At 38.9% G+C, this 24,104-nt stretch overlaps 1 long non-coding RNA gene across 1 annotated transcript in view; it reads left to right on the top strand.

The window, feature by feature from the left end:
* The window catches only part of LOC134760224 (uncharacterized), a 205,092-nt gene that overhangs the window by 155,449 nt on the left and 25,539 nt on the right, over positions 1-24,104 (top strand). The window contains exons 7-8 of the long non-coding RNA XR_010137252.1: positions 5,842-5,998; positions 7,483-7,568. This is a non-coding gene — a long non-coding RNA (uncharacterized LOC134760224). The remainder of the gene's footprint in view (positions 1-5,841; positions 5,999-7,482; positions 7,569-24,104) is intronic.

Genomic DNA, 24,104 nt, shown 5'->3' with positions numbered 1-24,104 from the left:
AATAAGGAATTTCTAGACGTTCAGAGCCAGGTACCACTTTGTCTCCAAAGCTCTTGCCTTCCTAGGATACATGTAGGAAACCCGGCTCTTTGGCCCCACTCCAAACCAACACACCAGGTGTAGCTCCAAATATCTCAATCACTACCAGGATCTCCTTTTTCCATGCCTCCCCTCCAAGTCATCAAAACCGTCCAGCCCTGTTTTGTTTTTGAGCCACTGTTTAAAAGAGTAGGAAAATCAGTAACAAACTTATTCCACTGTCTTGAGAGATGTAGAATTATTCTTGTTTCTATATATTGAGGAACTGGCATATTTCTTATGTCTTCTAGTTTTTCACTTTTAATCATTCACTTAACTTTTTTTTTTTGAGATGAACTCTTGCTCTTGTCCCCCAGGCTGGAGTCCGATGGCACAGTCTTGGCTCACCGCAACCTCCGCCTCCCGGGTTTAAGTGATTCTCCTGCCTCAACCCCCTGAGTAGCTGGGATTACAGGCGCCTGCCACCACGCCTGGCTAATTTTTGTATTTTTAGTAGAGACGGGGTTTCACCATGTTGGCCGTCTTTTAGTAGAGACGGGGTTTCACCATGTTGACCTCAGGTGATCTGCCAATAGAACAACTATTATGTGCAAGGTGCTATGCTATGCATTAGAGAATCAACAACAGACAAAATGTAAATGATGCTTGCCTTAAACAAAGAATTACAGAGATAAATACAGAACTATAAATGTGCATTAAATCCTGCAGTAGAGAAATTTATGATGCTATAGAGCTACACTGTTCAATACAGTAACCACTAGCCAACTGTGGCTATTGAATTTAAATTTACTAAAATTAAATAACATAAAAAATTATTCTGTCACACTAAGCTACATTTTAAGTGCTCAACAGCCTCTTGCAGCTATTAGCTACCAGATTGGAAAGCACAGATATAGAACATTTCCGTTATTGCAGAAAGTTCTACGGAACTACTCTTATGTCTTTTCTTCATAACATTTAGAACTACTCTTTAGTTTACTTATATTTATTTATGTTTGCTTTATGTCTATCTATTTCACTAGAATGTAAACTTTTCCATGCCAGAAATTTTAATTCCTTCTTGTTACTAGAGGTTTACTCTAAACTGTGCCTGGTTTGTCTAGAGCTCGACATCCATCTATCCCTTGCTAGATTCTCCCTTTACCCACAGGCCTTGTATGTGGTTTGACAGCGCAATGCTACCCATTGGCCAAGGTCTTCACCAACAGTGTCCCAAACTGTATCTGGGCTCAGTGCATGCTCTACTGAATAGCTTAGCTCCCTAGAAGAGTCATCCCTTGGAGTTGGTATTTTCCCCGTCTCTCATTCTACTGATACCATCCCCTTTCCCTTTTGTTTCCTACTAGTCAATTGTGCTTCATGACTTGCTCCTGAGCATATCTGAGCTATGAAAGTCCTGCATGTCCATTCCTGCACTTACCAATGGCACAGTGGGTTGCATGAGTGAACCTCGCATACATCTTACTATAAAAGCACATGAGCTGAACTTTCCATCTTAAACTCTCTTCATCCCTTCAAGGACAAGTGAGATGATTCTGCTCTGAAAAGCCCAAAGAAGAGAGCAGAGAATAGAAATCAATATGATACTTAGAAAGATTCTCTAAGAACTTGCACCCTATGCCTGATGACCACTAAACAATGCCCTTTGTAGCTAGCATGGATTGTGCTGTACTGACTTGCTCAGTGTTTTTAGTAATTTGGACACTTGGTATAAGACTTTAGGAAAACAATTTAGAATACATAAAAACAGCAATAAAGCTGTCATAGCAATCTGACAGAGATAGATTAGATAGAGAGATAGACAGATAGATAGATAGAGGTATACATATATGTAGATAGGGATGGATGAATACATAGATATGACAGATGGATAGATAAAGGTGTAGGTATAGATATATGGATATAGATATATGTAGATAGGGATGGATGAACAGGATGAATAGATAGATTGATTGATTGATATAGGTATAGATATATGGATATAGATGTATATAGTTAGCGGTGGATAGATAGATAATAGATAGAGGTATAGGCATAGATATACAGATATAGATATATGTAGGTAGGGATGGATAGATAGATAGAGATAGATAGATAGATATAGGTATAGGTATAGATATATGGATATAGATATATATAGGTAGGGATGGATAGATAGATAGATAGAAGATAGATATAGGTATAGGTATAGATATATGAATATAGATATATGAAGGTAGGGATGGATGAACAGATAGATGATAGATAGATAGATGATAGACAGATAGATGGATATAGGTATAGGTATAGATATATGGATATAGATATATATAGGTAGAGATAGATAGATAGATGATAGATATAGGTATAGGCATAGATATATGGATATAGATACATGTAGGTAGGGATAGATGGGTAGATAGATAGATAGATATAGATAGACAGATATAGGTATAGGTATAGATATATGGATATAGATATATATAAGTAGGGATGGATAGATAGAAGATAGATAGATACAGGTATAGGTATAGATAAATGGATATAGATATATGAGGTAGGGATGGATGAATAGATAATGATAGAAAGACAGACAGATAGATAGATAGATAGATAGATATTATAGGTATAGGTATAGATATATGGATATAGATATATATAGGTAGGGATAGATAGATAGAAGATAGACAGATATAGGTATACGTATAGATATATGGATATATAGGCAGGGATAGATAGATAGATAGATAGATAGATAGATAGATAGATAGATAGATAGATGTTATAGGTATAGGTATAGATATATGGATGTAGATATATATAGGTAGGGATAGATAGATAGAAGATAGACAGATATAGGTATACGTATAGATATATGGATATATAGGCAGGGATAGATAGATAGATAGATAGATAGATAGATAGATAGATATTATAGGTATAGGTATAGATATATGGATATAGATATATATAGGTAGGGATAGATAGATAGAAGATAGACAGATATAGGTATACGTATAGATATATGGATATATATAGGCAGGGATAGATAGATAGATAGATAGATAGATAGATAGATAGATAGATAGATAGATAGATATTATAGGTATAGGTATAGATATATGGATATAGATATATATAGGTAGGGATAGATAGATAGAAGATAGACAGATATAGGTATATGTATAGATATATGGATATATATAGGCAGGGATAGATAGATAGATAGATAGATAGATAGATAGATAGATAGATGGATAGATAGATAGATAGATATTATAGGTATAGGTATAGATATATGGATATAGATATATATAGGTAGGGATAGATAGATAGAAGATAGACAGATATAGGTATATGTATAGATATATGGATATATATAGGCAGGGATAGATAGATAGATAGATAGATAGATAGATAGATAGATAGATATTATAGGTATAGGTATAGATATATGGATATAGATATATATAGGTAGGGATAGATAGAAGATAGACAGATATAGGTATACGTATAGATATATGGATATATAGGCAGGGATAGATAGATAGATAGATAGATAGATAGATAGATAGATAGATAGATACATGACAGATTTATTAACGCTCCTGTTCTCTTTCACCCTGCATTAAGAAGAATACCCCTTTGCTTCTCAGCCTCCTCGCATCCCTCCTGTGACCCCCTCCCATGAGCCTTTGGTAGATAATCTCCTGCGCTCATATTAGATGCAAACAAGGTAATTGCTAAACTTAGAAAGATCAGAAAGTTATTGGTAAGAAGGCAGGAGGTGATAATGCAAGCTTCAGTGGACTGAATTGTATGGGCAATGAGAAGAAGGGCTTTAACGGGGAAGGAGACTTTGAGGTTACGGTGGGGGTGGGGGTGTGCATGAGGAGGGAGAAATAGAGGTTTGCACAAAGAAGATGTTATGTTTTTTGCTGCTTATCGGAAATATTTTTAAAAATAAAGCAGTAAACATTTAAATTTCTTTCCATTGTTTTTCTATGCTGAGCTGATTATTTTTAAAAACTGGGCAATGTCCTGGGAAGGGGACATTAAAAGAGATTTACATGGATGTATTCTGATGTTCAACAGATAATTTGCCGGGAGAAATTCAAAGAAAGAGAAATTTATGTGCACAAAAATATGTACCCAAGCCTTACTGACAATATCAGAATTTGGAGATATTAATGTTGCCATCAAATAGGAAATGAATCAAGTAAATGATGGTTCTCAACTGGCTAGAGACATCCACCACCACAACCCTTCTTAACCTTTACTGAATTTCTTCTCCTTTGCATCATTTTTCTAAGCATTTTGCATGTAATAACATTTTTCATTTTCACAGTAACCTTATGAGGTAGGTGCTCAGTATTGCCATTTAACAGATGGGACTATTGAGGCACAAACAAGTTAAGTCCATTAATCAAGGCCACCAAGCCAAGGAGTCTTTTTTTTCCCCTTTGAGACAGAGTTTTGCTCTTGTTGCCCAAGCTGGAGTGCAATGGCACGATCTCGGCTCATTGCAACCTCCACCTCCCAGGTTCAAGTAATTCTCCTGCCTCGGCCTCCCAAGTAGCTGGGATTACAGGTGCCCACCAACATGCCCAGCTAATTTTTGTATTTTTAGTAGAGACAGGGTTTCGCCATGTTAGCCAGGCTGGTCTCGAACTCCTGACCTCAGGTGATCTACCCGCCTTGCCCTCCCAACATGCTGAGATTACAGGTGTGAGCCACTGCGCCCAGCTGGCCAGGGTGTCTTATTTTGGTATCAGTGCTTTCTCAATCAATACACCATACTGCTGTTAATAGCGTGCATGATGGACATGAGGCAATACATAATAAAAGAATCATTTATGACAAGTTGTATGAAAATGCAGAATTAACATTTTGTGAGTTGTTAAAACCGCAGGCACTCACATGTGTATATGGATATGAGCTGGACCTGGAAAGGAATTGGGTTCTGGCGATGAGCTTACGGCCGATCTACCTGAATCTTTTGAACTTTCATAATATTATTATATGATTTTTACAAACAAAAGCACGAAGCCAGGGTAATCACACAAATGCTAATTCAAAAGCCTATTTCAATTATTTACATTTCCTCCATAAGATTGATTTTATATATTTACTTGAACAAGTTTTTCCTTGCTACTTTTCCTCTTTTAACAATGTGTCACATACATCTTCTTCAATAGGATTTTTAAAGAAGGTAATTAAATCCACGTATAAACATATGGTTATGTCTAGTTACACAATTAATGTTAATATATGGCATGTAATCATCATCTAATTGGAATTATATAGCATGTGGTGACATAATTATAACACGTAATGATGGCAAGATCCTTATTTAAGCCGAGTGTAATGACTACAGTTTGAATTAGATTATTCTTAAATTATAATTTTCTAGTTGCTTTAAGAGTCCCTCAGGGACAGGAACAGGCTGAGCCATGCCTATTGTTAGGAAGAAAAAAGAAAACAATTTAAGTACCTAAGAAAATAAGGTGATCGGAAATGTGATGTTTTCTGTCTTAATCAGGCAGAAAAGAAAGGGCTTTAACTAAAGCATATTTTTATACTATTTGTTAAATAAAACTTGCTTTAAGCTATGACCAAAAAAAAGGTCACTTTAGGCTGACCTTTGGGATTCACCTCATCGGTCCACAGAGTATATCCATTAATCACAGAAAGGGGTACAGAGGGAAAGCACTGCCATCCTGGTGATGTTCACCCCCATCCACAAGTCACTTTACTCTGATCCCCCATGAGTTTTTTTTTTCTGCACCAGACATCCTGTTACAAATGTCTTGTCCTTTGCAGAAAGTTCTGCTTCTGAAAAGGGCAAAAGATGACATCCTCAAACTCGCAGCAATAATTGGAAGGAGAGACACGAACTCCCCGTTGCTCTGGAGAAAGTGATGAAAGTTCCCGGGGCTCTGGCTAATGACAGGAAACACTTAAGTGGACAGAGTATCAGGTATCAAGAAATGAGTCTGGGAGTAATAAAACAAATTAGGGAAGGGAAAATGTAAGCTAAACGTGGAAGTGTCTCTTTGAGCTGAGCTGCACGAAGTGCAACAGCCTGCCACGGAGAAGAATGCTCTGAGCCACCCACGTTTAATCAGTGCAAATCCCACAGATTTAGACATTGGAGATGAGAAGCAGCAGGACTTGCTGAATAGTAGCTCTCAAACACGGAGGTTGTGAAATGTTTTTGTTTTGCTTTGATGCCTTAAAAGCTGTAAGCATGCCTCAGCATTGGGGCTCGGAGGCTTTGGAGTGGGCATTCTTTGTTTTTAAGTTGTTTCTGCTGAGTTTTTCTTCCTGGCTTTAAATGAACTGTGGGAAACTCCATTGGGAAACCCGTGGTTCTTGCAGAGTCCCGTTTAGGAACCGTAGCTGAAGCCTTTGCTTTTTGTACCGGGTACTATTCCTTGGAGGGTGGTAAGGTGGGCTCAGTGTTTCCAGGAGTGTTGGACTTGTGGCTCTGTCCCTAACCTTCTCTGTTAGAGTGGATGAACCAATTTATCCCCCTAAATTGTATCCTCATATGTTAGATGAAGGTGTGAATAAGAAAAGCTCTAAGCAACCTTGGACAAAAAATAGATCCTTTTTGTTAGAAGCCTCCATGATTTGAATTCTAAGCCATCAGAAAAGGTGGCCTTAATTGGGAGGGACTGATGGTAGCTTCGGCCTCCATCAGCCTTGGGATTCCAATCTCTGACTCTGTTTAACTCCTAACAACAACATTCACTTAACCTGCAGGTTTGGGCCAAATCGGAACACACCAAACCTGCAGAATAAAGTGGAATGTGGCTCACGGCCATGTTGAAGTAGGAATTATCATGATTTTGTAACCAGGTGAATCGGTCTCAGTTTGGAGGTTCGTGTGGGCTTAAACCCACCAGGACAAACCCACCTCAGAAAGTGCAATTATTTATTCTTTTTCCTTTGACCATTGTCTCAAAGAGTGGCCCTTGTCCACTGGAGGTCCTCCCTCAGGTCCTTATAGATTAGAAGAACCATCATTAGCTGAGGTCAGACTCTTATGCAAGCAACCAGGGATGGTAGAAGGGGTGTGTCCTCCAGGTTCCTTGGGGTGCAAAGGCTGAAAGAATGGGGGCTCTGGGCCTTCTTGGTGGGCTGTTGTTCCCTGTTCTCTCTGCCACAAAGAGAGTCCTGGAAGCAGGAGTGAATTGGACTTGAGAAGGTTTAGAGGAAGGTGGCGAATGGCATATGGGTCTACCTCTTATTTATCCAGGCGTCCTGGTCCTGCCAGACATAGCATAGTGGTGTCCCAATTACTATCCTAGATCAGCCCCTACTTGTAGGACAGAAGGAACCCTGGATGCCCTTGGATTCCTCCCAGATTGTTCAGGGAGTTCCAATAGGTCTCTCCCAAGTTCTATGGATGCTAACCTTTCTTGTAATCATTTTCCCTTCTTCTGATTTTATCAACAGCCTCTTGGGGGGCCCCAGGATACAGTTCAAATGCCAGCTTGTCTGCTCAGGAATTAAGGGGTTCCTGCTGCTGCTCCACTCTTCAGGTATTTGAGGAATTTTGACCCTTCATGGTTCTCCACCCCAATGTCTTCTGATTATTTGTTGTAGTGCAACAAACAGATGCATAGAGACACAGGGGTGTGCATACTTAGTTCTTTATGCACAGGGTAATGCCATTCCTCTTTTGTACAGTTGTCATATTGTTTTATTAGAAGCCTTCCTATCCATCTGGCCATCTACTTAAACTTGGGGGCCCAGTCTGGAAATCAATCTAAGACACACATTTTCCTTTAAGTCTAAAGTATCTTTATCCTTGCATGCAAACACTTGGTCTTTGGAACAAGCTCTATTCATGAACTCAGGCATGGAGGCCCCTGCTAGACTTCCCCGTGGCTCCCCAACCCATGATGAAGAAAACCTGAAAGTTCCAATGAGAACAGGACTTAGGGAAAACTCTGGGTCTCCAAATACAAGGGTCAAAGCAAATGACAAAACTGCAAGTGGGTTACACGTGTTGACATGATGTTAAAATTGATTTCTTCACTGGGTGTCGAAGTACAGTAGACATTGCACACTCACTGGAGGTTGCAGATTTCCAAAACAAATGAACTAGAACTAGTTTCACAACTCTTGGACTCCCCAAACAGACTCCCCTGGTCCAGTTTGAGGATATATAATCATTGAAGAAGTTAAAGAGAGACAATTTTGAAAGAGGATTTTTAGAGATGGCTGTGGAATCTGTCAGCGCCTCTCCCTGCACCCCATCCCAGAGCCAATGGGTTGAGGAGGATGGCCTTCTTACCTAAACTTTTAGTGACAGGAGTTTGGAACAGGCATCTTGGAACATGATATGGATTCTGCTGTAAGCAGAGGAGGCAATGAAGGAGAAAGAGAAATGGTAGAAGAAAGAAGGAGCTGTAGGAGGAGAAAGGATTTCACATTAAAACAAGTTTTGGCAATCCAATTTCTGAACAGAAACCATGTTTGCTATTTAAAGTCACCTGCAGGTCTGTCTCTGGCCTAAGAATGAATTGAATATTCTGGGATACCCAATAAGGCAACTGGAGACAGCAATCAAGTTAAGTTTCTAGGCAAACTAAACATGTCCTGCCCCTGCTTGCAAGAACCTTATGTTGTGAAACAGGGAAAATTCATGATAAATCATTAGCTTCTCATATACATGAATAACAAGCAGAGGGAGGATAGACCAGGGTTTGAATTCTGCCCCATTGTAGTACTTAGAAAAATATCTTATCTTCCTAAACCTCAGTTCATTCATATTTCAAAGAGAGATTTCAACCCTTGCTTTGTTTGGTTATCATGAGAACTTCATGAATCACATTAGCAAAGTGCAATCAGTTAACCCAACATCTGGCATATAGCTAGGTGGTCAAGAAATGTTATTTCTCTTTCCCTTTTTATAGTAAAGGGAAGAGGAACATTCTATCTATGGTTCAGCACGAAAGCTGAACCATGGAAACGTTTTTGTACCAAAGATCTTGCCGGAGAGTAGTTGAGCATCATTGAGTTCTTAGAATAACCTGAGGCTGAACAATTATTTAATCATGCTGAGTAATTAGATGAAACTTATGAATTAGAACATGAATAAGCACAAATATGAATGTAAAGCCCAACCTCATGGGAAAAGACATCTGTCCTCATAAGCTTTCTCAGTTAGGAAAGAAGGTGGTCTCAGAAATTCTATTTAAAAGCTAACAATAAATATATAAGGAACTCAAACTATTTAATTCTGTTTTGTTGTTGTTGTTGTTGTTGTTTTTTGAGACGGAGTCTCACTGTGTCGCCCAGGCTGGAGTGCATCCTGGAACAGTATATGGATTCTGGCTGTAAGCAGAGGAGGCAACGAAGGAGAAAGAGAAATGGTAGAAGAAAGAAGGAGCTGTAGGAGGAGAAAGGATTTCACATTAAAACAAGTTTTGGCAATCCAATTTCTGAACAGAAACCATGTTTGCTCACTGCAAGCTCCGCCTCCTGGGTTCATGCCATTCTCCCGCCTCAGCCTACCGAGTAGCTGGGACTACAGGCACCTGCCACCACGCCTGGCTAAATTTTTGTATTTTTAGTAGAGACAGGGTTTCACCGTGTTAGCTGGGATGGTCTCTATCACCTGACCTCATGATCCGCCTGCCTTGGCCTCCCACTGGGATTACAGGCGTGAGCCACTGCGTCCAACCTATTTAATTCTGTTTTAAAAGCTAACTGGAATATATAAACAGCTCAAACAACTTTACAGAAAAAAGATCTAATAATTTGATCAAAATATGGGCAAAAGATTTGAATAGACGTTTCTCAAAAGAAGACATACAAATGGCAGATATATGAAAATGTGCTCAATATCATTGATCATCAGAGAATTGCAAATGAAAACTACAATGAGATATCATCTCACCCTGTTAAAATGGTTTATACACAAAAGGTTGACAATAACAAATGCTGGCAAGGGTATGGAGAAAAGGGAACCCTCATATACTGTTGACGGGAATGTAAATTAGTACAACCACTATGGAGAAGAGTTTGGAGGTTCCTCAAAAAACTAAAAATTGAGCTACCATGAAATCTAGCAATCCCACTGCTGGGTATATATCCCAAAGAAAGGAAATCAGTGTATCAAAGAGATATCTGCACTCATATGTTTGTTGCAGCACTGTTTACGATAGCTAAGATTTGGAAGCAACCTAAGTGTCCATCAACAGAAGAATGGATAAAGAAAATGCAGTACATATACACAATGGAGTATTACTCACCCATAAAAAAGAATAAGATTCAGTGATTTGCAACAACATGGTGGAACTGGAAGGTCATTATATTAAGAGAAATAAGCCAGGCAGGGAAAGACACACATCACATGTTCTCACTTATTTGAGGCACCTAAAAATCAAATTAATTGAACTCATGGACCTAGAGGTAGAAGGATGGTTAGCAGAGCTTGAGAAGGATAGTGGGGGGATGGGGGAAGGTCGGGATGGTTAATGGATACAAAAAAAAAATAGAAATAATTAATAAGACCCACTATTTGATAGCAGAATAAGATGACTAAAGTCAATAATAACTTCATTGTACATTTTAAAATAACAAATGGCATAATAGGATTGTTTGTAACACAAAGGATAAATGCTTGAGGGGATGGATACCCCATTCTCCATGATGTGCTTATTTCACATTGCATGCCTGTATCAAAACATCTCATGTACCCCATTAATATATACACCTACTATGTACCCCAAAAATTTTTTAAAAAATAAATAAAATTTGCCGGGCGCAGTGGCTCACGCCTATAATCCCAGCACTTTGGGAGGCCGAGGTGAGTGGATCACGAGGTCAGGGGTTCGAAACCAGCCTGACCAACATGGTGAAACCCCGTTTCTACCAAAAATACAAAAATTAGCTGGGCGTGGTGGCGGGCACCTGTAATCCCAGCTACTCAGGAGACTGAGGCAGGAGAATTGCTTGAACCTGGGAGGCAGAGGTTGCAGTGAGCTGAGATCATGCCACTGCACTCCAGCCTGGCAACAGAGTGAGACTCTGTCTCAAAAATAAATAAATAAATAAATAAAATGTATGTCTGATCTAAAAAAAGCTAATAATGATAGCTCCTTTATTGAGTGCTTACTGTGCGCCTGAGATGGTTCCAACCATTTTCTTTACAGGTTGCTTTGTTTCCTCTACCTGCACAGATGAAGAAACTGTGGCACAGCCAGGTCCAGGCACTTGCCCCAAGCAGTTACTCAGTGGCAGAAGCAGCTTTTGAATTGAGATAAGCCTGTGCACTAATCTGCTATGGTACAGACATGACTTTTGAGATATACCGAGCCAAGACTGGCTTTGTCTAGTGTGCCAAATGAACAAGGCCCTGGGATATTGCTTAGCAGTGACAGTCACGTCTCAGGAATGGCTGCTGAATATGAACAGGGACTGCCAGACAGCTGCTTCCTGATCTAATGGCCTCTCTTTCTAAGGGCTGTCTTCCACATCTACTACGTGGATCACATTCAAAAGCAGGGCTATGTTTCTTCTGGAAGCAAGCAGCTACCTTGAATACAGAAAAATATTCAGGTCTTTACTGCCATCGTAAATTACTTGTGGCCTTGTGAAAGGCTGAGGATGTCGCCAAGCAGGAAACTGTCAATATACCATCAAAGCCTCCCCACCCCATCCCGGCCCCCAATCTGTGCATTGATTATTGTTCTACAAAATCAGCAAAAAATAAATGTTTAAACTAAGTTCAAAAATGAAGCAAAATAATACCCTCTAAATATATGTCTCTCTGTGTGTATTTAATGTATCAATTTATAGTCAAAAGCTAGAAATTATCTACCAAGGAGGCAATTTATACTGTATTTTTTGTCCCTAGAGAAAAAAATGCATGCCTTCTCACAGAACAGCAAAATTTGCAATATGATTGTTTTATATATATTTTAGGCCATTTGTGCAACAAATAAAATATTTTTAAATCAACCAGAAACAAGTCATATTTTGTAATAGTATTAAAAAATAGAATCTATTAGTTACATGCCTCATTTAAAAAGGCTGAATTGTTGGCGGGCAATTTGAGGATATTAGTTGCATGGAAACACTTGCTTTGGATGGTTGATCACGATTTTATGTTTTAATTCTACACAAGATTAGTTGTTATTTTGATTTGTCCAACTCTAATATCATTGAATATTAAATCATTCACCAATACATTTTCTATTTCTCATTTTTTATTTTGATAATGATGAATATTTAAAAAATAAAAATGCCATTCAAAAACAGGGCTTTCTTTCCTATATTGTTGATGCAATTTTCTACTGTGTAATTCTGACTATATTCCACATATATAACTAATGTGTTTGTGAATCACTCATTGATTCATTCATTAAAAATATATTTATTGAGCCAGGAATATATGTCAGGAACTGGGTTAGCTGCAGAGGGACAAAATGATGAGCAATATGGTCATATTTCCTGTTTTTAAGAAGCTTATGGTCTTGAGCAAGTGTTGGCAAAGCTTTTCTCTAAAGAGCCAGGTATTTTAGTTTTGTGGGTAGTTGCAACTACTTAACGCTGCTGTTACAGTTTGAAAGCAGCTATGAACAATATGCAAATGAGTTAACGTGGCTATGTTCCAGTAACACTTAATTTTGCAAAAACAGATGGTGAGCTGGATTTGACCCGAGGCTGTAGTTTTCCAATCCCTGGTCTAGAAAGAAAAGTAAATATTTATCAAATAATCAGACAGATTATTTGCCATGGTAAGTTTGCTAGTTGTAATTCACAATTGGCTTAAGGGCCGTGAATGAGAGCTGCCTTTCACTGTAAGCATGAGCAATAGACTGGTTCCATGTGGACAAAAAGGTCAGAGAAGTATCTCCTGGGAGAGGAACAATTGAGCTGAAGTTTGAATCAAGAAGTAGATGTTAACCTGGTAAAGAGCGAAGGAAAGAGCGTTGCACGCAGCAGGAACAACATATGCAAAGGCCTTGTGATGCAAAGGTGTTCTAGTTTTAGGGAGTGAAGGAAGACCATAGTGATTGAAACAAAGTAAACAAGAGGGAGTGCCATAAAAAATAGAGATGTGGACAGAGCTTTTCAGATGACTAGATATTGAACAATGCTAAAGTGAAGAGTGTTTTGTTAGGTCTCCCCAAAGGGCCAACTCTCAGCTTCCATTTATAAATCTGGACCCAGAGCCCAAAGCTAAGGTCATTTCCCCTAAACCAAAGCAAGGCTGTGAGGTTCAGTGATGTGTCTCCTTAGAGTGGAAACTTGGCCTTAACTGACTTTACTGCTGTGGGTGGACACATGGCTGGAGGCAGTGAGGAATGAAGGAGCCAGTTTGAGGGCAATCGGAAGACTCAACTGGAGTCTTGGCTTCCCCATGTGACCTTCATGAAATCATGAATACTTATGATGTAACAAAATTTAGAGATCATCCAGCTCTGCAGTTTTCACCTTGTATCTCCAGGATCCCCAGATTGCTGCAAAAATACTCTGGAAAGCCCAGGTAGGTGAGGAACACAGTGGGCAACCAGGGTTTCAAATCATTCTGCTCTATTAAGATCTATGAAAAGATAATTGAATCCTGAATAAGATTCCACATTCTTAAAGGTGGCAGAGGGCAGGAGAAAAAAGTTTGAAATCTATTACCCTATAGACAATTTCTATTACATTATAGACACTTCCCATGAAAACAAACCAGCTCCCCTCACTTTCCATTGTGCTTGCTGCCGTTCAGCTTGAACTACACCTCCTGTCTGATTTCTTATGCAAGGTTCTGGACATCCAGGAGAAAAAGCTCCTCCTGGAAGATTTTCTCAGATGGCCTTTGGCTGCAGTGGTGCCTCTTGGGAAAACCTGAGGCTTCTGCTGACTGGCCATACATTGTGCACCATGAGCCTGTCCTCTGAAATAGATATCAGTTCACCCTCCTTTCTTCTGCACAGGCCTGTGGTCCCATTCAAGGACATCAGATGGGTAAATAAAGTAACTCTGCAGACACTGAACTGCAAAATGTAAATGGGACATGGAAACTGATTGTCCTGTTATAATTCAGGACTTTTCAATTATTTATTTCAGGACTAATTCAATTATTTCTTTCAAATTTTATTTTAGATATGGGGGTACATGTGCAGGTTTGTTGTCTGAATATATTGTGTGATGCTGACGTTTGGGGTCTGAATGCTCCTGTCACTTAGCAGAGTACCTAATAGTTTTAAAACCTTTTCTTTCTCTCCCTCTCACCTCCAGTAGTTCCCAGTTTCTATTGTTCCCATCTTTATGTCCATTAGTACCCAATATTTAGTTGTCACTTACAAGTGAGAACATGTGGGCCTTGCTTTTCTCTTTCTCCACTAATTCTCTTAGGATAATGGCCTCCTGATGCATCCACGTTGCTGCAAGGGACATGGTTTTATTCTTTTTTATGGCTGTGTAGTGTTTCGTGGTGTATATGTGCTACATGTGCTTTATCCAGTCACCTAGGTTGACTTCATGACTTCGCTATTGTTAATAGTGCTGTAATGAACATACAAGTGCATATTTCTTTTTGGTAGAATAATTTGTTTTCTTTTCAATATGTACCCAGTAATAGGATTGCTGGGTTCAATGGTAGTTCTGTTTTAAGTTCCTTGAGAAATCTCCAAACTGCTTTCCACAGTGGCTGAATTAATTTACATTTCCACCAGCAGTGTAAGTGTTAACTTTTCTCTGCAGCCTCACAAGCCTGCTGTTTGTTGACTTTTTAATAGTAGCCATTCTGACTGGTGTGAGATGATACTTCATGGTGGTTATGATTTGTGTTTCTCTGATAATTAGTGATGTGAAACTTTTTTTTATGTTTTCTGGCCACTTGTATGACTTTTTTTTTTTGAGAGGGAGTCTCGTTCTGTTGCCCAGGCTGGAGTGCAGTGGCGTGATCTCAGCTCACTGCAAGCTCCACCTCCCAGGTTCACGCCATTCTCTCTCAGCCTACCAAGTAGCTGGGACTACAGGTACCCGCCACCATGCCTGGCTATTTTTTTTTTTTGTATGTTTAGTAGAGACAGGGTTTCACCGTGTTAGCCAGGATGGTCTCGATCTCCTGACCTCATAATCTGCCTGCCTCAGCCTCCCAAAGTGCTGAGATTACAGGAGTGAGCCATTCCGCCCAGCCATGACTTATTTTGAGAAGTGTCTATTCATGTCTTTTGCCCATTTTTTGATGGAGTTATTTATTTTTTGCTTGTTCATTGTTTAAGTTCCTTATAGAGTCTGGATATTAGATCTTTGTCAGAAGCAACATTTGCAAAAATTTTCTCCTCTTCTGTAGGTTTTGTTTCCTCTGTTAAAAGTTTCTTTTGTGTGCAAAAGCTATTTACTTTAATTGAGTCCCACTTGTCAATTTTTGTTTTTGTTGTAATTGCTTTTGAGGACTTAGTCATAAATTATTTCCCAAGGCTGATGTCCAGGATGGTGTTTCCTAGGTTTTCTTCTAGGATTCTTGTAGTTTAAATTTTTAATTAATCTAGAGTTAATTTTGCATATGTTGAAAGGTAGGGGTCCAGTTTTATTCTTCTGCATATGGCTGGCCAGCTATCCCGGCACTATTAATTGAATAGAGAGCATGTTGACTTTTTTGAAGATCAGATGGCTGTAGGTATGTGGCTTTATTTCTGGGTTTTCTATTCTCCTTCATTGGTCTGTGTGTCTGTTTTTGTACCACTACTATGCTATTTTGGTTAATTTGCAGATGATATAAATCTATACCTAGAAAACCCTAAAGCCTTCACCAATCAGCCATCAGCCATGAGTTCCAGGCTCCAGAAACTGTTGAACAACTTTGGTAAAATTTCAAGATACAAAATCAATGTACAAAAATCAGTAGCATGTCTATACACCAATTATATTCAATCTGAGAGCCAAACAAAAAGAAAATGCAATCCTATTTAAAATAGCCACAAACAGAATAAAATACCTAGGAATGCATTTAACCAAGGTAAAAGATCTCTACAAGAAGAGCACTGCTAAAAGATATAGTAGATGACACAAACAAATGGAAAAACATTCCACACTCACGGATTGGAAGAATCAATAACATTAAAATGGCCATACTGCCCAAAGCAATCTACAGTTTCAACATGATTCCTCTTAAAGTATCAATGTCATTTTTCACAGGACTAGAAAAAACTTGATTTTTGATTCCTGTCTTTGGTGTGGCTCTAAGGTTCGATTTTCAAATTCAGTAATGACTGCCATTTTAAAGTGGGATAACTTCTACTGGAACCAAGAGGCCTGCATTCTTATCTGCTTCTTCCATTGCTTTTTTTCTTTTTTTGTTGAGACAGAGTCTCGCTCTGTCACCCAAGCTGAAGTGCAGTGGTGGGATCTTGGCTCACTGAAGCCTCCACCTCCCGGGTTCAAGCGATTCTCCATCTTCAGCCTCCCAAGTAGCTGGGACTACAGGCGGGCACCACCAAGCCTGGCTGATTTTTGTTTTTTAGTAGAGGTGGGGTTTCGCCACATTGGCCAGGCTGGTCTCGAACTCCTTACATCAGGTGATCTGCCCACCTTGGCCTCCCAAAGCTGGGATTACAGGCATGAGCCACCATGCCTGGCCTCCATTGCTTTTTAACGTCATCCCATGTTACAGTTGGCATTCCTATCACAATTTTTCTTACGGGCCCCTTGAATTCAATTTGTTGCTTTCCGATCCATGTCTTTTGCTGCATAGGCCTGCTAGTTCTTGCCTCTACTTATTTAATGCCAACATCGAACAGAATCTGGTAAATAAAGGAGCAAATTCATTCCTCATTTCTGAGGTTGGGTTTAGCTGTGATAAACCTGTTGTGTTCCAATTTAGAAATGTACTAAATTTAACTACACTTCTGCCAATATAGCCTTTGGATCTGTATTGGCAAATGTTTCATCAGACAAGCTGCAAACAGTTCTGACTGCTGAAAATCTCCAAAGTGGATGTTCCCAGGGCTTTTTAGCCAGAAACTACCTTAGACAAGTGATGGCCAAAGTGTATAGGTGACTTAGTGATTTTAGCTACTTGGTACATTGTAAATTTATACGACCTCATTCTCCAGCTCTTCAACTGAGCATATGGGAGAGAAAAAGAAGATGTCCAAATAGCTGCTCCCATTAAAATCCCCATGTGTATGAACTCATAAAGCCCCATGTCCCTGTTTCAGGCTGGGATTCTGCATTTCAGCTTTGCTGTTGGCAGCAAGACGCTGTCAGGTCCCTACAACTGGTTCTTAAATGTGCTGTGCTCTTCTCCCTTGGTCACGGAATTGGACTGAATTGTTATGATAAAAAGTGTGTGCTATTTGGATTCCCAGAAGGCAATGTCATAAAATATCCACTTGTCGAATTTTATGTGAGTTGATTATACATTTATCCATTACTCTTCTACTGCCCTCAAAAAAGAATAAGAAAAAAACTTTTTGATTGAGTTTTAAAATAATCATCCATATGAGTGTTCTTTTTTAATTTAGGGACCAATTTCAAATATTAAAGCTTCAGAGTAAAGAGAATAAAGACCTACTCTGCAGTAAAGCAAAAAGGTACAATGAGAGCTGCAGTCTGGAAGAATTTTTAAATTGCTGCTAATGGGAAAAATGAAATGAGGCAACTGGGGATAAAAAGCATGTTCTTGAGATTGTTCTTTAAAGACAGAGCCTTCTAATGTCTGCAGAAATGTGTATTGCAGAGACCAGAAAAGTGGATTTACTTATTGTGTAATAATCTACATTTTCTGTAAGCATAAATCTCTTATGTGATGTCTGAGCATTCATATTCGGAAAGACTTCAGTATGCCACTTTCAAATCCAACAAGGTATTACATGGCAGAGAAATTCACAAGGGGTTTGTTAATGCTAAAAAATCAAGATACAAAAAGGTACACTTAATTAATGAAAAAATGCCATTTAAAAATTGGAGAGAGTATACCAAGCATTTTGCATACATTTTCAAAATCTGGTCATCCGCTTTACAATATAAGGAACACTAAAGGCCAGTAGTGTGTTGGAGTCAACTTTCACTAAATCAAGTCAACTTTCACTAAATCATGATGACTGATTTTTAATTTCTAGGAATCTTGTGAAGTGGTTGCTGAACTTAACCATTACTTTAAAAACACAGAATATAAACTCACTATTAAATACTTTATAATAAAACAAAGGCAATATTCAAAATTTAACAATTTCCATTTTTCTAATATTTTTGTCCTATTTACTTATAGTTATTATCACTGTATGGTGCAAAGATTATAGATTGATGTAATACTGTACATCTCTCCCTACCTTCACATTCAGTAGGACAAACTGTCACTTGAAATAGACCACAATGGGAATTTTTACCCCTCCAAAATCAGCAAATGATGTAAACTCAGCTTAATTCATTATTTTGTTGTTTGTCTAGACCTAAGATAATTATGGAGAAAATGTTTATGAGGCAGAATAAATTTAAGAGAAGGAGGTCAGGTGCAGTGTCTCATATTTGTAATCACAGCACTTTGGAAGGCCAAGGCGGGAGGATTGCTTGAAGCAATCAGGAGTTCGAGACCAGCCTGAAGAACATAGAGAGACTCTGTCGCTCCAAAAAAAAATTTAAACTAGCTTGGCATGATGGCACACACCTACAGTCCCAACTACTTGGGAGACTGAGGCGGGAAGCTGGCTTGAGCCCAGGAATTCGAGGCTGCAGTGAACTGTGATCATAACACTACACTCCAGCTTGGACGACAGAGTAAGACCCATCCTTGCCTCAAAAAAAAAAAAAAAAAGGAACGTGTTCACAGCTATTAGATTGTGAATAGCACAAAAATTCTTTCAGAAACTACTCTTTCATTACTCAAAAATTATTATTTGATTTGGCAACAACATCACTTAGGTCTCTAAGTGATTAGTGATATTATTTCACTAATAAGCGAAATTCTCACATGTGCCTTTGTTGTTTCACTGTTATCTTATTGTAAATGTAAATTAAACAGCAACAAACATTCATTTCAGAACTACAATCACTCAGTCAATCCCAACCACAGTTTAGCTGTGGGTGTAAGAGTAGGCAAAAATCAATGAAACGATTCTGCGATTAACTATCGGCTATAGGAAATTTATACTACAGAGTATTGTATACTGTATTTATAAAATGTATGCTACACATCTTTTATATCAGTAAAATCTATGATAAACTCGTATGTGTATATATGTGCATATATTTTCAAAACAGTTACCAGCACACAACTGAGTAAGGCTCAGAGACTGTCTTCCCCGAGGTCACACAGTGAGTGAGTATTAAGGAACTGAGGCTGGTGATAGTGAGTAGCATCTACTAGAGGAGGTGAAAAATGTCGATGCTCCAGGAGTTTCTGCAACCCGTTCTTTACAGAATTCACCACGGCTTTCTATGCAATCTCCTGTTTGTTTTTTTCTGACAGTTGCTGGGAAGGGTTGGTCTGATAAAACCCATGGCCACCTCAATACTGTCCCTCCTTCTTTATTTATTTATTTTTTTTTTGAGACGGAGTTTTTACTCTTGTTGCCCAGGCTGGAGTGCAATGGCACAATCTCGGCTCACCACAACCTCCGCCTCCCGAGTTCAAGCGATTCCCCTGTCTCAGCGTCCGGAGTAGCTGGGATTACAGGCATGTGCCACCACGCCTGGCTAATTTTGTATTTTAATAGAGACGGGGTTTCTCCATGTTGGTCAGGCTGATCTCGCACTCCCAACCTCAGGTGATCTGCCTGCCTCGGCCTCCCAAAGTGGTGGGATTACAGGCATGAGCCACCGCTCCTGGCCTCCTCCTTCTTTTGAGTATATAATTAAACACACACAAGCCTAACCAAACCACTTGTATGCGGGTCTTTCATCAATTACGTTTCCAAGCCTCACCATTGTCAGCCCTCTGCCTCCCTTTCCTGTAAAACATAGGCACAAATTTTAAGGAAATCGTTCTCTCACCCTTTTTAAAGTAATGTCACTTTCAGACAAAACATGCTCTTCAGTAGTACCCTATTGTAGGAGCTAGCACTTAGAATAGGCGCACGACCACTTTTATCTGAAGTTTTTACTTGCTGTGTAACAGCAATAAAATAAAGATCTTACATTTTTTTACAGAACTTTAAGCTTTATAATGTATTTTACCACCACTGTATCTTTTGACCCTCATTACAGTGGTGAGATATGTAGGATAGATCTCATTTAACTTAAAAGGAAATTGAGGCTCAGGAAGATTAAAGCAACTCTCTATGGTTATTGCCCTATCATATTGTAACTCAGGTTTTATTTTTCATCGTCACAGCACCAAACACCCTGAAGTGGAAATGTAAAAAGAAAAAATTCATAAGGTTTATTGGGCAAAGCAAGGCAATAAAGAGAATTACAGAGTCCAAATAAATTGAGCAGGAAAACTCCCATCAGTTCCTCATTACAGAAACAGAAGAGCAAGGAAAGGAGAGAAAAGGCATTGGAGACAAAAGTTACTTCTTTGCAAGTGATTTTTCTCAAAGAAATAATGATTTCATCTAATCAAAAAATCATATCAGTTCTTGATGTAAATTCACAGCATCGATGAGCTGATTCTTTCATTGTAGAATAAGAAAAATGAAAAGTAATTGAAAAGGTAATATGTATTAGTATTAGTTCACCTCCATAAGCAGTTACCATGTGCCAGACATTTTATCAAGTGTTTTAAGTCAATTACTCATTAACTTCTCAAAATAATCCTGTGAGGCAACACTGTGGTCATTCTAGTCTACAGGTGAGAAAACTGAGCCTTGGAGTTAAATACATTTTCTCAAGTGAAAAGTCCAGAAACTTTTATTTGAACCCAGGTTTGTCGAACTCCAGAACCTGTACTCTTAACCCGTATGCTAATCTAGAGATAAAGTGGATTGCCTGTTGTTACTCATCTTGAGGCATTTTATAGCTGCTGCTTCTGCTCAAAAAGCCTATGTTTTCTTGACATTGAATTGGGTAACTCCAGGAGCAACATAAGCTTACAATCCAGCCCTGGACATCGGTGCAGAGCCTGCCCATTGGGGTCAGTGCGGACTAACAGAGGAACCCCACCTTGGCATGGATTGGCTGTATTTCTTTGGGCACATGGCATCATCTCTGAGCCAGCTTCTTTATGATAATGATAGGTGAACTTTTGCAAGGGCTCAATGGGACAAAATGTATTAAATTGCCTCGTACTGGAATGTCTGAGGTACTCAGTAAATGCTACTGCATCCTTGCACATTTTGGATTTGCATCATAGGAATGTTCCACCAGGAAGATTCAAATAAAGTTCCCTACGTGTGAGCTGGACCCCAAGCAGAATACACCTGCCTGGGAGAACTACATAAAACGGGAGAGGGCAGATGTCTATGGCTTTCCATATTCCACACCTCAGAAGCATGGAAATGGCACTGATGGGGTGTATGTGTGATCACTCAGAGGTAATACTGTGCATTTATTCTCATTTCTCCACCCAAGGCCTCTGAATGATCTGAGGACCCACACAGTCCTCCATGGCTATGAGTTTAAAGGTTATTGAAACTAAACATCTTTCACTTTGACCATCCTTTCTTCTTTCCAAGAGGAATTTTCCTCTATTTCCTCCAGAGCGCTCTTGATTCCCTGCCTTTTGCTAGGGAATTTAATTAATGCATCCTAATAAAAAGGAGAACCCATGTGAATATGAGTTAGCAGGTTGAAATTCAGGCCACCGCTGTGTCTCATATCGATTATTGCTTCATTTTTTTTTACTTGGTTTATCGACTTTCAGCCTCACCCCCATTCTGGTTCATTCCACATGGTGATCTTCCTAAAACTCAGATATCATCTTGCCCCTCTACAGCAAACATTTCTTCGTTGGCTCTTCATGTCTTCAAAGGAAATTCCAAACTGCATTGAAAACCTCCCATTGTCCTTCAAGCTCCAGTACCTGATCAATTCTTCAGCCTTATCTCTCACCACTTTAATACCATCTATACTGTAGTTACACTGGATTGTTTGTAGTTTTGCAAATTCAAGACTTTACTCAGATTATTTCTGCCTTTCTCTTATAATGCTTCGAACACAGATTGAGTATCACCAGTGTCTGGAGAACCTGGGCTGAAAGGCAGGGGCTATTTTGTGCTTTTTTACATACTCTATCACACTCTATCTATCTCTATCACAGCTCTTACCTGGTAAGGTGATAATTGTTGCTTACTTATCTCTTTCTTTCACTAATTCAGGAGTTCTTAAACAACGGGAACTGTGTCTTTCTTTCTCTATATTACCAGCATTCCTTCTAGTGCTTTGTATATAGAAGGCAATTTGGAAATGTTTGTTAAATGAATGCATCTTACTTATTGACATAAAATACACTCAGACTTACAAACATGTATAGTCATAACTATATCTCCATCCACCTTTGCAATTTTAAAACGATAATGTATAAATAGAAACTGAAAATCAGAAGAGATAAGTTTCAGTTTCAGCTCTGCTACTTATAAACTGTGAGCATTCAGGCAAGTCAATGAACTTTTTAAATCTCTTTATCAGTAAAATGGATGAATACATCCACTCTAGCTATCTCAGAGAATATATCATGACTAGATGTGACTGCAGGATGGATCTGGTCATACCCCAGCCAAGTCTCCCTTTTGGAGTGAAGGACCTATTAATTTCACCAAGTGATGGGCCAGATAGCAGCAATAGATTGTTAGCTGTCAACCCTATGGGGAGTGCCTTGCTCAAGATTAATTCCTTTTCCTAGCAAGGCTCTTATTTAGTGACTTGGTACGGGTAAGGTTACAAAGATGGGGAAGAGCAATCCCATCTTCAGAGCTTCCCACGGGGTTTGAGGTCTCTTCTGACACCATCACACAGCTCCACATCTCCCTGTTCCCATCCTGCTATGCTTCAGTCCGTACTACAGATGCTACCTCCAGGGACTCTCTCGATTGCACCTCCTGCATGCTAATTTATTAATCTCCAAAATTCCCTTTATCAAAAAAAAAAAAGCTATCTTGAAAAGGGGTCATGAGCACAGACTTCTAGTGCTACTTAGTATAGATATTGTAAAAATAGGGTTTTATATGGAAAACTGTAAAGATAGAGCAACAATAAAGCACATATAATCCAAGTTCTCCCATCCCATAGAAAGGTATGCTTAGGTTACACAAAGCTAAAATAGATCCATCATGGCAAATGATCCAGTAGAATGGTTATGTTTATACCCCCTCCCACAACTAAAGTTTTCTATATATTTGTAGGGGGTGTGTGCAGGGACTATCTATGTGACTATATAACTATGGAAAAATTACCTTGCTAGAAGGAGGGACTATGTGAGGCCCAGTAGCTAGAATCGGCTTTTTCTTTCTTTGAGCTATTTTGCACCTGCTGAGCCAGCTTCTGCTAAAATACTAAAAGGGGGAGAAAATGCGGACCATCCAGATTTGCCTCTCTTTGCCTCAAGCCAAAAAAATTCTCAAAGATGCTCATCAAATCTCCACCAGAGTCTTTCTGAACTACATAATAATCATGAAGTCTTTCGATAATAACCTCTAATGTTTACAGTCTAAAACTCATAGATGTGTTATCTCACGCAATCCTTTCAATAATCCTATAGGGTAGAAACTATTATGGAGACTAGATGAGAAAATGGAACTTAATGAAAGGTTAAAATTCTCTCAAAGTCTCATAGCTGGTAGGCAGTTCAGCTGGCATTGGCACCAAGCCAGAAACTAGGGTTTTAATTACTCTGATCCATGACTTCCAATGAGTTTCATCAAAAATAAATTATAATTATAATGATATAATGTGTATTAATATCAGTAGAGTACATTATGATACTCTGTCAGATAAAACTAGATTATCTTTCAGATAATGCTGTACTAAATAATTGTGTTAAAATATTTTTAAAAAATCTTCGTCATCAAATTTGTGTTTTTAAACTATAATGTATATACAAATCACAGGAAAATGCAAATTTTAGGGCCCCACACCCAAGAAGGAATTAGATAGGCCTAGAAATCTGCCTTTTAGAAAGAATCTTCAGTGATCCTTATTGAGATGGGTCTCAATCCACACTTTGAGAGATGTGAATCTAGCTGTTA

Source organism: Pongo abelii, chromosome 16 (genome assembly GCF_028885655.2).
Source record: "Pongo abelii isolate AG06213 chromosome 16, NHGRI_mPonAbe1-v2.0_pri, whole genome shotgun sequence".
In the NCBI taxonomy this organism is placed as follows: domain Eukaryota; kingdom Metazoa; phylum Chordata; class Mammalia; order Primates; family Hominidae; genus Pongo; species Pongo abelii.
Note: the sequence above shows the minus strand (reverse complement) of the source record. Positions and strands in the feature narration are given on the sequence as shown.